Source organism: Branchiostoma belcheri, unplaced genomic scaffold (genome assembly GCF_001625305.1).
Source record: "Branchiostoma belcheri isolate BF01 breed outbred unplaced genomic scaffold, Haploidv18h27 scaffold13, whole genome shotgun sequence".
Taxonomy (NCBI): domain Eukaryota; kingdom Metazoa; phylum Chordata; class Leptocardii; order Amphioxiformes; family Branchiostomatidae; genus Branchiostoma; species Branchiostoma belcheri.
This window is the reverse complement of record NW_017802713.1, coordinates 1837025-1854347: the sequence shown is the minus strand read 5'-3', so window position 1 is coordinate 1854347 and position 17323 is coordinate 1837025. Positions and strand designations below refer to the sequence as shown.

At 37.8% G+C, this 17323-nt stretch overlaps 1 protein-coding gene across 1 annotated transcript in view; it reads right to left on the bottom strand.

The window, feature by feature from the left end:
- LOC109463679 (calmodulin-like protein 12) overlaps nucleotides 1–17323 on the bottom strand; it is a 40210-nt gene that overhangs the window by 21641 nt on the left and 1246 nt on the right. The window lies entirely within an intron of this gene.

The window sequence follows — 17323 nt, the reverse complement described above, 5'->3', positions numbered from 1 at the left end:
TTTATTAATCTTTTTTGTACAATCTCAGTGACATTTCTGTACCCATACATTTAGCATGCGCACTTACATGCTGTACGATGCACGTTTTCAGCACAAACTTGCACATAACAAAAAAGCAAAACAACTTAATCTAATTACATCATATTTTCCAGCCTTTGCAATCTTGTAAAAAAATCTGCCTGTGACAATTCTATGACCATGTCCTTACATTTAAGACTTCAAGAATTTTGTTTATCGTATCCTAAACACACAGACGGTATCCTGAACGTTAATATCTCATACGTAGATTTTCTGCATTTCCCCCCGCCAGTATTTCACCCTGCCATATAATCAAATTTGAACATGTTAACGGAACGATAAACTTAGTTAACTTCGTTAGGGAGCTCATGAATGTAGATGCCGATTGATATATGTGCAAAGGTGCTGGAGATGCGTTAGCTACAAAATTATGCTGTATAACTCAATTCCACTTTCTCTGAATTCTATCTGTTTTGTCTCTGAGATTGTATTTTTGTGTGTAAACTAAAGTGCATGGCGCACACACGTATGTGAATTGAGATACTAGTAAATGAGTGATAGAAACAAAATAATATAGACTACAACAACCTTTATAAGCTATCATTTATGCTTAAACGTGTGATGGTGGAATATCAGTTCACAGTTAAACAAGATTGTGGTTTTTAAAGGCATCCAATGCAGTTTTAGGTTTTGGAAACCCGATTTTTCAAAGTCAATATTCCAGTCATTCATCTACATACTGAGTTGAAACCACACTGTCTCAATGTATATTGACCCTCATGGAGCAAAAAACCTTCTGACGGAAAATGGTTACTGGAAGGGCCCTGGGCTGATTTTTAGGGTACCACCCATAAAATGAAGGACACATCTTCGGGCTTGCTTCTGCAGTTTAAATACCTAAAGTATGAAATCCTGATTAAAATGTGCTAATGTGAAGCAGTATGTGTCAATACCACAAAGACTGCTTTATTCAGAAATTTCCAGTTTTGCTGCTCTGAAATCGCATTGGATGCTTGTATAACCAAATTACGAAGTAAGGGTCGAACGTGATAAAACTATGTATTGCTCCAGTCTGTATTCCCGAATTATACCGTTTAGTCACGAGGAAAACTCCCCGATGAAGTTGGAGCCACACGTCGTAAAGTTCAACCGCTCTCCTCTGATTCTATCACGGTAGAGTCTTATTTGCCAAACTGTACGCATCGGAGCAGCGATAATGTGAGGCAAGATTGGCGCTGATTAGAGCAGACTGGCCTGACTTCGGTCTAACGAGCATATTCATCATTATATCAACGCTGCGAAAAAGTCACTGCAGTGATAATAATGCTGTCAAAACCGTTACCACTCTAGCTTTGACAGAGATATAGCGGCAGAAACTTACAACTAACTCATTTAAACTCATATAGCGTCAGAAAAACTCAAATAACTCGTTTAAGCTGGGGAAAATATATTTAAATCTGTTAGTGAAGACATTTCAAATGTTTTATTTCATTTCTCGAAAAGGCTTACTTACTAATTGTACAAAAAGTCACTGCAGTAATAATAATATTGTCAAAACCGTTACCACTCCAGCTTTGACAGAGATATAGCTATATAGCGGCAGAAACTTGTAAATAACTCATTTAAGCTGGTGAAGATATAGTAAAAACTTTAACTTTGTTGGCTAATATGATACATTTCAAATGTTTTATTTCATTTGGCGAAAAAGTCACTGCAGTGATAATAATGTTGTCAAAACCGTTCCCACTCTAGTTCTGACAGAGATACATTTACAAATAACTCGTTTAAGCTGGTGAAGATTAGTGAACTTTGATGGTTAATACATTTCAAATGTTTTACAGTATTTCATTTCTCGAAAAGGCTTACTAATTGTGAAAAAGTCACTGCAGTGATAATAATGTTGTCAAAACCGTTATCACTCTGACAGAGATATAGTGGCCGAAACTTACAAATAACTCATTTAAGCTGGTGAAAATGTAGTAAAAACTTTGTGGTTAATACATTTCAAATGTTTAATGTCATTTCTCGAAAAGACTTACTAATTGTGAGAAAGTCACTGCAGTGATAATAATGTTGTCAAAACCGTTCCCACTCTAGCTTTGACAGAAACATAGCGGCATTTACAAATAACTCGTTTAAGCTGGTGAAGATATAGTAAACTTTGTGTTTAATACATTTCAAATGTTTAATTTTATTTCTCGAAAAGACTTACTAATTGTTATCACTCCAGCTTTGACAGAGATATAGCGGCAGAAACTTACAAATAACTCGTTTAAGCTGGTGAAAATATAGTAAACTTTGTGTTTAATACATTTTAAATGTTTAATTTTATTTCTCGAAAAGACTTACTAATTGTGAAAAAAGATCCCGCAGTAATAATAATGTTGTCAAAACCGTTTCCATTCTAGCTTTGACAGAGATATAGTTGCAAATAACTTATTTAAGCTGGTGAAAATATGGTTATCTCTGTTGGTTAATGCATTTCGAAATTTTTATTTCATTTCTGGAAAGGATTTACTAACTCACAGACTAATGCCGTGGCCTTATGATTCCTCTTACGGTTAAATGAGCACTTTGAAGCCAACAATTTCTGGGTAATTTCAGCAACGTCCGTTCTCTGAGGGGATTACCATAAAAGGCAATAAAATCTGCTGAGGCCGATTATCCCAGGAGACCAGTGACGGCTGGATTAAGAGAGATTACAGGAAACAGAATCGATGTTACAGATTTTTTTCAGGATCTTTTTTTATACCAAAAACAGTTACTCATTCAAGCAACTGGATATGATTTTGGAAACGGTCAGACGTTTCAGGTAGCATCCACTAACCTTTCGTCAGTGACACTGCAGAAGAAATGCAGGTTTATAAGCACAAACTATTGATTGATATGCAAATAAGTGAAGACAAAATTTGGCGTATCTAATTACCTAGATGTCGAACCTTCACAAACGTACTTTTTACAGTTTTCTTTTTCTCTGTTTTCGGTAATCGAATCTGAGGTAAATTTGAGTCAAATTTGACTGCCAACCATACTCCGACCTACTCCCGAACACCAGCCAACCACCAGCCAACCACCAGCCAACCATGGTTGGGGGAGTTTGGAATTCGGGTATGTTCGGCTATGTACGTGTGTGACAAGGACTTTAGATCTCACAAAGTACCACCAAACTAGATATTTTGAGTAAAAACTGATCAACGTATTTCTGTCCATCTCAATAGCTTAAGATTAATTTTGTATGCAAGTACTAGAAAGTGGCATTTTCAAGTAGTACATTTAGTTTTGTCTCAGTTTCAGTCTTATCTAAAATCTAAAGACCGAATCTTGAAAAGATTTCGGAATTCTACAACAAACCGTTGTTCTGTAATGGGCACCTCTCTTCCTTACTAATAGTCCCTTGGGTGCGTTTGCATACTTGGTACGCACAGTCACCCGTAATTTGGGGTTCATGGGGTGTTCCAAGATATCACATGTGTTCTAAAATCTCGTTAAGGCCACACCGGCTTAATTTTATGGATGACATCCTCTGAAGACCCCCAAACTAGTGCGAGCGGGCGAATAAAATAAAAATCGGCCAAAAATAAAAATGCTACTTAACCACAGGCATAGCTGGTATTGTGAATTTGCGGTAGAACTGCGGTAGAACATAGCAAAATATTCGACAAGCAGGCACATTCTGGCTCAGTTTTGCGGATTTATGAATCGACACTGTACGTATGTACTGAGGTCTTGAGTCGTGGAGCTCTGGTAGCCTGGGTGCCATCCTCCAGAGTTACCACCGGCTCCGTACTGTCGCTATATGGCAAGCTACCATTGACTATCCAGGCCAGAGCTTCGGATGACGTGATCTTTTTTTTTTTTGACAGACGAAAATCAATGCGCGCGAGGATGTCATCCATAAAATTAAATCGGTGTGGCCTAACTTGCGACAATGTGTCATCACGGATGCAGTGATTGCTAAAAGCCTACTATAAAAAATGAGTTATCATATTTAGGAATTTGAAGCGTGAACACTTGTCACAATTTATCGTAAACCCGTCTGACAATTGTTTTAATTCTTTCCCCCCGAAGCAGTGTGGCAATTAAGGACAGGGCTGGTGATTTGAAAGCCTATGATTATGACATCGTCACAGTGACAATGATAGCTTCTGTATTGCGAATTGAAGCAGGAAGATATAACCGCACTCCCCTAGAGCAAAGAATCTGCCAATTTTGTAGTCTAGATAGAGTAGAGGACGAAGTACATTTTACCATAGATTGTCCTTTATATGACAGTGATAGACACATACTCTTCGGACATGTTTTAAGTAAATTTCCCCACTTCGGATTCTTAACAAGTAGAGAAAAATTTATATTCCTGTTAACTCTTGACAAACCAAATCTAACTACACATACAGCATCTTACATTTATACAATTACTAAGAAGCGAGAAGAAGCTGAAAAGACTACAATACATTAGACATTTATATATGAATGTACATGTCATAGTTATATGTATATTTATATGAATATTTATTCGAATTATTATGTATAATGTGACCTGTGCTTAGCCCAGTGGGGCAAAAATGTACAATAAAGGTCTTCATTCTGTTCTTAGACTATGGCCACATTTTCGTTCCTTTATATGTGTCAGATACACTCAGAACGATACTTACAAAATGGGTCGATTGCGTGACTCTTGATATTTAACTGAGCAATTCGGGGTGACGCCGCGAAATTTTAATGATGTAGATATACAGCAACCGTGTGTTCCAACATGCATGTATGCCTGGGATGACATTTCGTATAACATGCAAGCGCATACCCCGCTTAACCTTAGAAATGTTACAGGTTGTGTTTGAGTGTGGGTAGTTCGTAGTTAACATCTGTGTCCATAATATCACCAGGGTCCATAATATCGCCACCTTGAGAAATAGTGTGCTTAAAGATATTTTACTGCAACATACTTTTGGTATGTACATTTGATGTGTGAAGGAGTGCATACCAAAAGTATGTTGCAGTAAAAATTTCTTTAAGCACACCATTTCTCAAGGTGGCGATATTATGGACCCTGGTGATATTATGGACACAGATGTTACGGATCTCAAGTAGACTTTTAGCTAAAATATGTGTGTCTTCTTTCATACTGAGACTTTTTCATACTAAGAGTCGTTTTTAATTTTCACGCGGTCACGTCTATGCATATATAGCTAAAATTATTATACAGTATATACAGTAAAAGTATTATAAAATTTTGACAACAGCATAGGTGCACATTGCAACTGCGTATATAAAATGATCTCTTTGTATCTGTAGCATTTGGGGATTCTGTTCAAAGAAACAAAAAATCAATAAAATCATTATTATGCATTCTCTTTATTCTATTTGCATTGCCTTCTTTCAAGTTAGCCTATATTCCATACGCTAGAGGGTACCTCACTAATTGCTCATATTCATCTGACTAAATAATGGATAGATTTTTATGTATTTGAAAGAGGTGCACCAGTAATGAATTATCTTTATGTATTAGGCGATCATTAAAATGGGTTTCGAGTTTTTTTGCCAAAAAGATAAAATATAGATATTTTATAACATAAAGCTAATGCATTCTTTCATTCACATTGAGCTAAACGTATTTTAATGCTGGAATAAGGCAAAATGAGACATAGAACGCCCAGACTACATCAAAGGCTATCAAGTCATCACTTTGCATTACTTTGGGTGTGGCTAGAATAAGTCGACCAGATTGCATAGACAGTTGCACAAAGCACAGATTCGATGTAAATTACCTTGCATTTGTGCTGTGCATTTTTCCGATGTTAAAGTTGATTACACACTTCTAAGAAAAAGATTTAATGAATTTCTTTTTTTCTGACAACTAGAACTACTGAATTCACGTTTGTTGGAAATCGGAAATTGTGACTTAAAAGGAAAAAAGTGCAGCAGCCTTCGTGACACAATTGGTAAATGATTCTGAACGAAAACCATTACTTGTATTTATCCCTTACTGATATCGATTAAAGTCAAATCTTACAAATTTTCAGTTTATAAAAAAAACACTTTTAAACCATTTTTCACCCCAACATCCTCGCTAGTTTCTTGTGAAAGACACAATTCCGTTCTTTTAAAGATATCTCTCCTGTGATTTCAGGGCAAATTGGCCATTTTTATTACAAATTTTCAGTTTATAAAAATTAAACCATTTTTCATCCGAACATCCTCGCTAGTTTCTTGTGATAGATACAATTCCGTTCTTTTAAGACATCTCGCCTGTGATTTCAGAGCAAATTGGCCATTTTTATTACAAATTTTCAGTTTATAAAAAAACACTTTGAAACCATTTTTCATCCGAACATCCTCGCTAGTTTCTTGCGATAGACAAAATCCCGTTCTTTTAAAGATATCTCTCCTGTGATTTCAGAGCAAATTGGCCATTTTTGTGTCATTATGGTTCCTGATGTGCTTTGGAAACACTGATGAATTGGATTTCGATTCCCGGCCGTGGCGACTGAAAAACCTGGCACCGCGCGGCGTGTGTAGAATTAAGGTAAAAGGGTCGGAAAACTAGCGACAGCTTGCATTACATCCACTGCTAATTTCACAATACAGGGTTAGTGGTGGGTGTGATATATATCATACTATAAATGAAACGCCACATACGTGCCGTGGATGCTCACCACAATGGCAAGACCGGTAAATTCGCAGTTCTGACCTGCGAAAGCGCAGCGTCAAAAAAATATAAGCTCATTTCCATTTAGATTGTCCCGGGGACCATCCAGCCAACAGGACGGACCTGGGATGGTAGATATAGGTGTCAACGGGTGGCGCTTTTCAGTAACAGATCCAGATGACACTTACCAAAAGATATAACTTATAGAATGTACCAGATATGATGTTATACGTAACAAGCTATTCACATTTCTCGAATCAAGTACAACAGATTTCAAGAGTCTCGATGTTAGAGATTTGAATGTATTTTTACATATAATGGTCCCTACAACGCAAAAATAGTTAGATATATAAAGGAATGCTTTGCTATTAGAAAAAATTCCGAAACTTGTGATTAGCCCACTTGATTGTAACACTTTATCAAAGACTTGTGCTATCCCTTATTATTTGAATAATTATGATATAGATTTGTTAGGTTTTAATCGACATTAGGTCTTATTCAACACACTTATTTTATTGTTATGGGTTCACCACACCACGAAGTGGTGTGGTGAAACCATATTGCTTTTTCTGATGTTTCTTCTCCTTCTCCTTCTCCTCCTCCTCCTCCTCCTGCCATATCTTTAAATGGATTCAGCTTCTTCATTTTAGGGCCTAAGGTCCTGAAATTTGGTATGGAGGTACAGTGGGCAAATACCCCTAGGCGTTTTTTAAATTATTGTGATACAGGCTTTTAGAATGGTTTTATTTGAGTTTTTTGGCTGTGTTATAGCAAATGTATTACTGTGTTAGTCTGCCTTGTTTACCACGTTTGGGCATGAGTCATCAGAATGGAATGCAGGGCATCAACCAATAGGCATGCAGCTTTCCTCTATACTTCTTGCTGATTGGCTGTTGGGATTTAACTTGATTAACACCTGCACAGAAGCATTTCCATACTGACAGTATGTCTGTATTCAAGTGTTTTGGTAGGTATTTCAAGCTTTCCTGCTCCAGCATTGGAATGCCGGGCATGGACGTTTTTTTTTTTAATTTTGAAAATCAACAGTTTGCATTATGCAATTAAAAATCCTAACCATTAAAGTAGGGAATAGCTATCCAACTGTTGTTTTAGTTGTATTTTACTTCATATTATAGTTATATCAATGTAAATCATTGTTTTCCCTTGTGTTTCCCATTCTTTCCCTGCCATGTCGTAAAATGTGGTGAACCCATCGCTGTATTTGCTCCAAAGCAAATATTGGCCTTTCTAGTTTGCTACTCTTTTTATGTAGTTTGCCATACATTGTACCATTTGCAATTGCCGTGCAATAAAGTTCTTCTGTATCTGCAATTAGAACGTAAGAGGGCACTGAAAATTCAGTAGTAATTTCTAAGAGGTAGATATACCCGTACACAAATTCCCATTGGCTGTGAGACTATGCAAATGATATGCCTCTGAAGTGTTTAAAACCATCGTCAATGATGTTTTTTCCTTTCATCTAGTGATATGTTGAAGATTGTAGACTTTGTCGCTAGGCTGGGGTCAACACTTACAGAGAGTACAACAATTCTCCAGAGCTACGTACAGCCAACTTTCTGAAACTGTCAGTGGAAGACAGAAGAAAAATGCCCAGACTATGCATGATGTACAAAATGACTTATAAACTGGTGGACGTTCCAATTACTAAGTACCTAATACCAACCCAGAAGAGAACAAGAAATAGCGATGCCTTCAAGTACCAGAGTTATCAACCAAGGATTGAGGCGTTCAAGAATTCATTCTTTCCTAGAACTATCATAGAGTGGAACTCGCTGTCACCAAGTACAGTAGGGACATTGTCACTAGATAGCTTTAAACAATGTCTAGAGTTAGATGTTCAAGGGTTAGGTGTTACAAGTCGATCGGTGTAATGTAGCCAGCTGCCGCCGCGCCGCGTGCTTGCGAAGCTGGTGCGTGTGTTACGCCGAAAAGGCGGTTATACCGGCTATACAGATACAGATGCAGAAATTTTTAAAACCCTATTTTGAACTTATCATTCTATAGATTCCTTAATTTCTATATAATGTCTTTATATCCTTACTCGTGAAGGTAACAATACGGCATCCGTAAAAAAAGAACACACCATAGTGAATCATTTTCATATTCATTGGGGTAACAATAACAAAAGGTGATGCCACGCCCATTGGCATTTCCAAATGTCAATAATTTCGTAAAACGAAATTGAAAAGACAGTTAATCTCTTCTTCATCTCATTTTAAAATCTTTGAAGGGAGGGATTATCATTATGAGTAATTGCTTTTCAATTAAATTGATTATACGAAGTGGAAAACACAAGCAATTATCTCTACTTGTCTGTGCGCCTTAATGTGAAAGAGAAAACAAGGCTCATGGTTTCAGGTCTTAATTAAATTGTCTAACAACTATCACCATGGTAACGTTGACGTAAATACCAAACAACAAATAACAACAATCACTGTTGAAATTGAATGAACCTGACTGAAAGTTAGGGGGGATTTCGAATTTGAATCAGATAAAGATTTTGAAATGTACGCAACAACCTTTCGAAGCTTTCACTCGAGGATTGTAGCATACATTGTTAGCCAGCTATACATGACTACAAGGTGTACACGGTACGTATTAGAAAATTAGAATTGCGATAAATGTCAAATTCTCTTTACTGTAATACCCTTTAAGCTATTCAAATACAAGTATAAGATGTGCTAAATAATAAAAAAAAGTCAGAATCTGGTCTTAAAAATTCACCAAATATTGCAGCGAAAACCGTTATACACGATGACAAGGCAAATTTTGTGGGGTCGTGTGGCGTAGCGGCAGAGTGCACGACTCGGAACCAAGAGGTCCCGGGTTCGAGTCCTGACATGCCACCGATCTTGTGCCCTTGGGAAAGGCACTTTACACAACTTTCCTCACTTAACTGATTGGTGAAAACGAGTATTATATTGTTCCCTGTGTTGGTAGCGGCATTAACATAAGTTGAAAAAAACTTGAGTGTACCGTCACCACGTCTTGTGATTACATGTTGGAATATAAAAAATAAAGAAAATATCAGAGAGTGAACTGTAAAAAAGCTAATGATAAAGCTTCTATCAGACTGCACAGTAAAACATAGCGAGTGTAAAAAGATTTACGGCATATGCATCGACCGTCAAATGCCTTGATACGCCAGTTATGATTCGCCAAAGGAATTCTAATAGTTTCGGCCATAACTCATTCCACAAACTACAAACCACTTGCCTAGGCTTTAAAGTCCTCCTCGTTCCGTGTAATGTAGCCCGATATTTATTTTATCTGTGTATATCGCGATAATGAATAGATATCATACATAGAGAATAACTGATAACCCAATAATATGTGCATGGTAATGCTTCCAGTATTTCGTTTATAGATATAGTCTACCTTTTAGATATAGAATATAGTAATCTAGTAATTCCTTCCCTTACCTAGTGCATTTCAATCAATCAATCAAATGGTTTATTTGTGAAAACAAACAAGAACTTGTAGCCATTGGCTAAATTATATCTTTCTTAACATTTATGGCGGAACAAATTGACATAAATAAAATTATTTGGCCCATGCAAGGCGTAAATATGCCATAAAATCATTATTGTCAATGATGAAATATTTTGTATTGCCTTGTATTTGATGTGTGTGAACAACATTCAAATGTGACCAGATCGCCAGACAAGAAAAACAACTCTGTGACACACCATACCAATGTGACAACCCCGGTCACTAGTTTGTGTACTGCACATTCCGAAATAAAATCCATTGTCAATAATGAAATATTTTGTATTGCCTTGTATTTGATGTGTGTGAGCATCATTCAAATGTTACCAGATCGCCAGACAAGAAAAACATGACTCTGTGACACACCATACCAATGTGACAACCCCGATCGCTAGTTTGTATTCTGCACATTCCGAAATAAAATTCATTGTCATTATCAATAATTAAAAATTTTTGTATTGCCTTGTATCTGATGTGTGTGAGCAACATTCAAATGTTACCAGATCGCCAGACAAGAAAAACATAACTCTGTGACACACCACACCAATGTGACAACCCCGATCGCTAGTTTGTATTCTGCACATTCCGAAATAAAATTCATTGTCATTATCAATAATTAAAAATTTTTGTATTGCCTTGTATCTGATGTGTGTGAGCAACATTCAAATGTTAGCAGATCGCCAGACAAGAAAAACATAACTATGTGATACACCATACGATGTGACAACCCCGATCACTAGTTTGTATTCTGCACATTCCGAAATAAAAGCCATTGCCATTGTCAATAATGAAATATTTTGTATTGCCTTGTATTTGATGTGTGTAAACAACATTCGAATGTGACCAGATCGCCAGACAAGAAAAACATAACTCTGTAACACACCACACCAATGTGACAACCCCGATCAGTAGTTTGTATTCTTCACATTCCGAAATAAAATCCATTGCCATTGTCAATAATGAAATATTTTGTATTGCCTTGTATTTGATGTGTGTGAGCAACATTCGAATGTGACCAGATCGTCAGACAAGAAAAACATAACTCTGTAACACACCATACCAATGTGACAACCCCGATCAGTAGTTTGTATTCTGCACATTCCGAAATAAAATCCATTGCCATTGTCAATAATGAAATATTTTGTATTGCCTTGTATTTGGTGTGTGTGAGCAACATTCAAATGTGACCAGATCGCCAGACAAGAAAAACATAACTCTGTGACACACCACACCAATGTGACAACCCCGATCAGTAGTTTGTATTCTGCACATTCCGAAATAAAATCCATTGTCAATAATGAAACATTTTGTATTGCCTTGTATTTGATGTGTGTGAGCATCATTCAAATTTGACCAGATCGCCAGACAAGAAAAACATAACTCTGTGACACGCCATACCAATGTGACAACCCCGATCACTAGTTTGTATTCTGCACATTCCGAAATAAAATCCATTGTCAATAATGAAACATTTTGTATTGCCTTGTATTTGATGTGTGTGAGCATCATTCAAATTTGACCAGATCGCCAGACAAGAAAAACATAACTCTGTGACACACCATACCAATGTGACAACCCCGATCACTAGTTTGTATTCTGCACACTTCTTGACTCAGACCTTCTGCCTACCAAAACACATCCCTCCGTCCCTGACGTGAATATCTTTATCCCCCTGTAAAATCACCAAAGCTCTCCTGGGCATCACAAAGAGAATGTCGATACGGCGGTGATGGTATCATAGCTACGGGAACAGGTGGGGAGATACGTGCCTTTTGTCCGGGTGAACGTATCTCACCTGCCCGGGATCAAACATCTGGTCTCCCTTTGTAGTCGCGCGTTGCAAAGGTCCGTTGGGGTGCGTGTGAATGTCAAATATCCAGAATCGCATCACGCAATTTTCTAGTTGTATGTGCCCCGCTATGCTTTCCTTTTCTTCTGGGATGGGAGGTTTGACTCATGCAATCAATATTTTTTTCCAAATGTCTTGCAAACGCCTTTTGTCATTGTAAAAGTGGCTGCGAGAATGAACAGGGTCTATAAGTTGTGCCTAACTTGAGTTCGCAGTCACTTAGTCCATGTCCTTTTATTTATATTCATCAGTGTGCTTCCGAATAAAAAAAAATTTCTAAGCATCTGGTCTCGACGAATCTAGCGACTCGTTATTTCCAAAGACAGATGCCTTTGTGCAACTCTTAATTACAAAGGACACTATATATACCCCACAGGTAGCAACGTAGAATGTTTTTAATTGTTTTGTACCAAAGGAACTGGCTTATACATTGGCAGTACGTAGGCGTACATGGTAGGGATTTTGCAAACGCTCTGGATCACTAATATGGTTCGTCACTACCATACGAGTCGTCTGAAGTAGTTGTCATTGCGCCCATGAAAAATGTACGAAAATCATTGCTTTGCTTAGATCTCTATTTAACAACCTTGCTTATACGGTCAGAAATGGTTGTGCACCATATGCAAAGACTAAAAGGCAATGGTGATACTATGCAGAATGACTGTCCAGTGTCCAACAGAAATATGTGTCCACTATATGCTCAGCAGAAGACACTGGTGGTCTTAGAGAAATGATATTCATGTTTGCTAAAACAGAAAAAACGCATTTTTGAAGATTTCATTCCTTTTTGTCAGTTGTAACAGGTTACATTTATATAATACACCGTTACAATTAAAAGGAGATACTTTTTTTCTTTTGGTTCACACAGTTGAAAGGTGTCCATCTGTTGTTAAACGGACGCAAGGAAAATTCGGAAGAAAAACCTGTCCTTCCGCAAAGTGCTGCCATTTAGTCATTATCCACTAGCACATCAGCATGTTGTCTATAAATTTTCCTGACAGCATAATTGCTTCGACCTTTCATTTAACGTCAACCGGAGACCCACTGAAACATTCCCATAATAGCCTGGGTACTAGCCTCCATAGCATGCCAAAAACTGGGGGTTTGGGGGGTCTTCGGGGTCTTTGGGATCTTTTATGTGCTATATTCCTGATTGCATATAGACAACATAGCCGGCCTGGGTGAATTACCCCCGTTTAATCAGAAAACAGCCGAAGACCACCAAACCCACAGTTCTATAAGCCTGCTACGGAGGCTACCTGGGTACCATTCTATTTGTATGCCGGGGCTCCCATAACCGCTCCCCTAGAAATATTTGAAATATTTCCGGCGTACAAATAGGATGGCACCCAGGCTATTCTCATACAGGAATACTATACACCTACGCAAAATGTACAGCAGAACCTAACAAGAGAATTTCTGAATTTTTCTTGCTCTTTTACAATACCGCAGGCACTATACAGACACCGAGTAATGTATGAACATTTCTAGAAGAACTTTGCACGACAATTGTACATGATACAATGTATGACAACGACTATTGAACATAGTACAAAAAAGAAAAGGGTATAGAATGAAAATTAACATCCTAATTACTAAACATAAAGAGCTAATACAGTATACAATCAAGTGGGGCCAATCATAAGTTTCGGCATTTATTCTAATTTAAAAATTATTTTAATGTATTTACCTATTTTTGAATTGTAAGAGTTGTTACATGTATAACATATACGTGCGAAAGACGAAGTGAGCGGTACAGCAACTTACTTGATTCAACTTTTAAATGCATGCAAGATCCATATCCGTCCATGTTTGACGGCAATAACTGCATATGGAAAATTGGAATTTGAAAATTTCGCTTGCATCGACGCAACGGGGGTGCCTCTTTATGCTCAGCCATCTAATTGGGCATTACAGAAACATAAAGAGGTCTCATTTACGGGGAAAGAGCATTAACGTTTGAAAATGTAGGCAGCTAGACTGCTCAAAAATTGCCAAAAATCTTAGAATTACGTAAAAATCTTAGTTCTTCGTATTTGATTTGATTTGCCCCACTAATTCAAAACACCAGGACCTACATAATCTGTCTTAAGTTATACGGGGCAGGAATTTTGTAAAATTTGCATTTTACTCATTTCCATAAAGAAGACAAATCAGTCTATTACATTTGTGATTTCTGACATAAATAACCGTTATGTCATTAACCGAATAACCGAAATGATAAAACAATCGTACTGAAATCCAGTGGCATCTTGATGACTGGTGCATCTGCAGATCAAAGAACGCAGAATATCGTCCAATTATCCAGACCGTGTTTGATGTTTGACAGAAACATTTCGCTCAGCAGAAATGGATTCGAATTATACACAAGCTGTTGTATCTATTACAAAACGATCTTTCGTGGACAACATGAAACGTATATTGACAGAAATTTCAATAGTGCATCCTGGCTAGGGTTGTATTTGCAACGACGTACGAAACTTATGCAGACAAGCAATTTATGTGTTTTTTTCGGTGTCACTCTCACAAAATTTAAAGAAGCAGAATTATGACAAAATGTTGGCTGACTTGTTAACAGCGATAGAAAATGGGGTAGATTATCATTAGACTTGATAGAACTTTGTCTCGGTTTAACATTGCAAAACGTTAATTCGATCCAATCACCAGGCAACTCCGCCAATCAGAAATTCTGCTGAACAAAGCTGTTTTTCAGACGGTGTCTTGTCTCATGCTATCCCATAATATTCCCCTGGAGCCGTATCGAACGATTCATGAATACCTTCGCAGCTGCAGCACCATTGCAATATATTGAGCACGATATCAACATGAAGAATACTTGTGACCACAACGGGTCGAAACTATTTTAACTGTTCTCAAAGAGGCTTTGTCTATGCTTACAGCATAGTTCGTAAAACCTAGAAAACGTAGTCTTTGTGGTTAAGCGTTATCACAGCCCATAATACTGGTGAGATACCGTACGTATCTCTGGTTTCATATCGTCGCAACTGTGGTAAAAAGACAAATACAACATTTACGGGCCGCATAAAACTATAACAACCGGCGCTGACAGCTTTACAATGCGGCTGATGTCTTGATGTTATTAGGTGCAGAGGGGGAACGTACTCGTACGTACCAGGACCCAGATAGAACGTGATTAATCTGGCAGCGCGCTGACGCATGCAGAAAAATCATCTGCCTCCTACTCATTTGGGAACACATCACTAATTTACACCGATCTGTCTCCTGAGTAAATGCCTCATCAAAACCCATCGGTTGAAGTAAACAAATCACATAGCCATAATTTACCTTCAGTTGAAGTAAAAGCCATATTTACTTTATAAAAAACGTGGTTATTAAACGGGAGGGTAAAGAGTACAGATTAGCGTATATGGCGATGCAGAATCATGCTAACAAGTTGTAAGAAATTGCTGTTTTATAACTAAAACCCTAGACGGGGTGCTAGTTCATACCTGTGAGTGTTGGTCTTGGTAGGAAAAGTGGGAAGTTGCCTCTCCGTGGGCCGATTTACCGGTGAAGTCAAGACAATGGCATCTACTCGGCTTTTATTAATCAGTTTTCAATCAACCAATGAGGATTAAAGTCGACAGCACTGCGACAGCAACCTGTTACCGCATTGCGTATGTGAGGGAAGGTGCGGCGGCAGGTATTGGTATTGGGGGACCAATCGTTATTGCTACGAGGAGGTGGTGACTACAGGGACGGTTCGTTAACCGTTCCGGTCTGGGTTGTCAAAAAATCTATATTTATCTTCCCATGCAGCTGCTGAAGATTATTGATGTTGATAAAGCTTTCGAATTGCTTTCTTTGTTATGTATATTAGTCCTTGAAAAGCCGTAATTTCGTTGACACGCCCTCGTATAGAATAGGGTAAGGCACACGCCCTGTATAAGTGTATTCATATCATTATTGCCATCTAGGGCCTCGCAAAGCTAATAACACGAGCTAATAAATATTGCATCTTGCATATCTCCCCACTGACCCATTTTTCCGTTGTGTGCTTATAATTTTGAATGGAGATCGATGGCTTGCCCCCCCTCCTGCTACTACTGTAACTCTACCTAATGTCTACTGCAATATAAATTATACAAAATCTACAGGACTTCAAATAATAGACGAGGTACAAGGGCCGCTACTGCCGTCAACAATCATCAATTGTTATGGCTATTCTAATGGCAATGCTGCCTTAAAATCGATATTGTGAGACATAATGGCCTCAACTAAAAATCAAAGGATCAGGCATACATTAAGTTGCCTCGTCCTAATGTTATTCCGCATTTTTGCTCACTTCAGTCACAGGCCGTTATTTCTTGTCTCTGGTAGATGCTAATTTCTTAACTTAAAAATTTCTTAACTTGAAAATTAGTGAACGCCAGCGAAAACCATTATACACGATGACAAGGCATACATGAGCCTGCATACTTTGTGGGGTTGTGTGGCGTAGCGGCAGCGTGCTCGAGTCGGAACCAGGTCTCGGGTTCGAGTCCTGACATGCCACCGATTTTGTGCCCTTGTGAAATGCACCTTACACGACATTCCTCACTTTACTCAGGTGAAAATGAGTATTATCTTTCCTGTATTCGTCTTCTGCGTTGGTGGCGGCATAAAATAACTTGATATAAGTCTAGTCATGAAGTTTTGGGATATATAAAAAAGGCAAACTTTTTGACCTCTTGGCATATACAGGGAAGTTTACATTGGACTTACTACGACGTATTGTAAACCCTTACATGGTTTTATAATACAGTATTTTCACTGCGTTTGTCATTACCAAGTTATCAAAAATTTGAAACGTTCTAAATGCCACGTAAAAAATCCGGCAAATGATATCTTTTCAAAAGATCTTGTAGCTACCGTGTGTTCCCAAACATTGAAAATATGTCAGGTATCCTGTGAGAATTTTAAGTTGCTGATATTCATCCTATCAACGAACTATTACATCTCAGCTTAAATTTTAGTTAAAAAACTATGTTTATAAAAGAATGGTGCTTGTGTAGTTCCTTAGAATCACATGTGATGTCAACAATGTAAAACGAGCACCTTAAACAAACTGTGTTCCCCTGTGTTTACCAGTGTGTCCCCTATACCTACATATGTCAACTTGTCAACTGACAACACTGTGTCAGACTCATATGACAACAATACGGCACTCAGTAAATTTGTAGAACAGTTTAAAATGAAGACCAGAAACAGACAAGCGATATCATTCCATACACATCAGTTATGTGTATTATAAGTTGTAGTATTGTTACTAAAAGCCTGTGAAGTATAGGAAGCTCGGC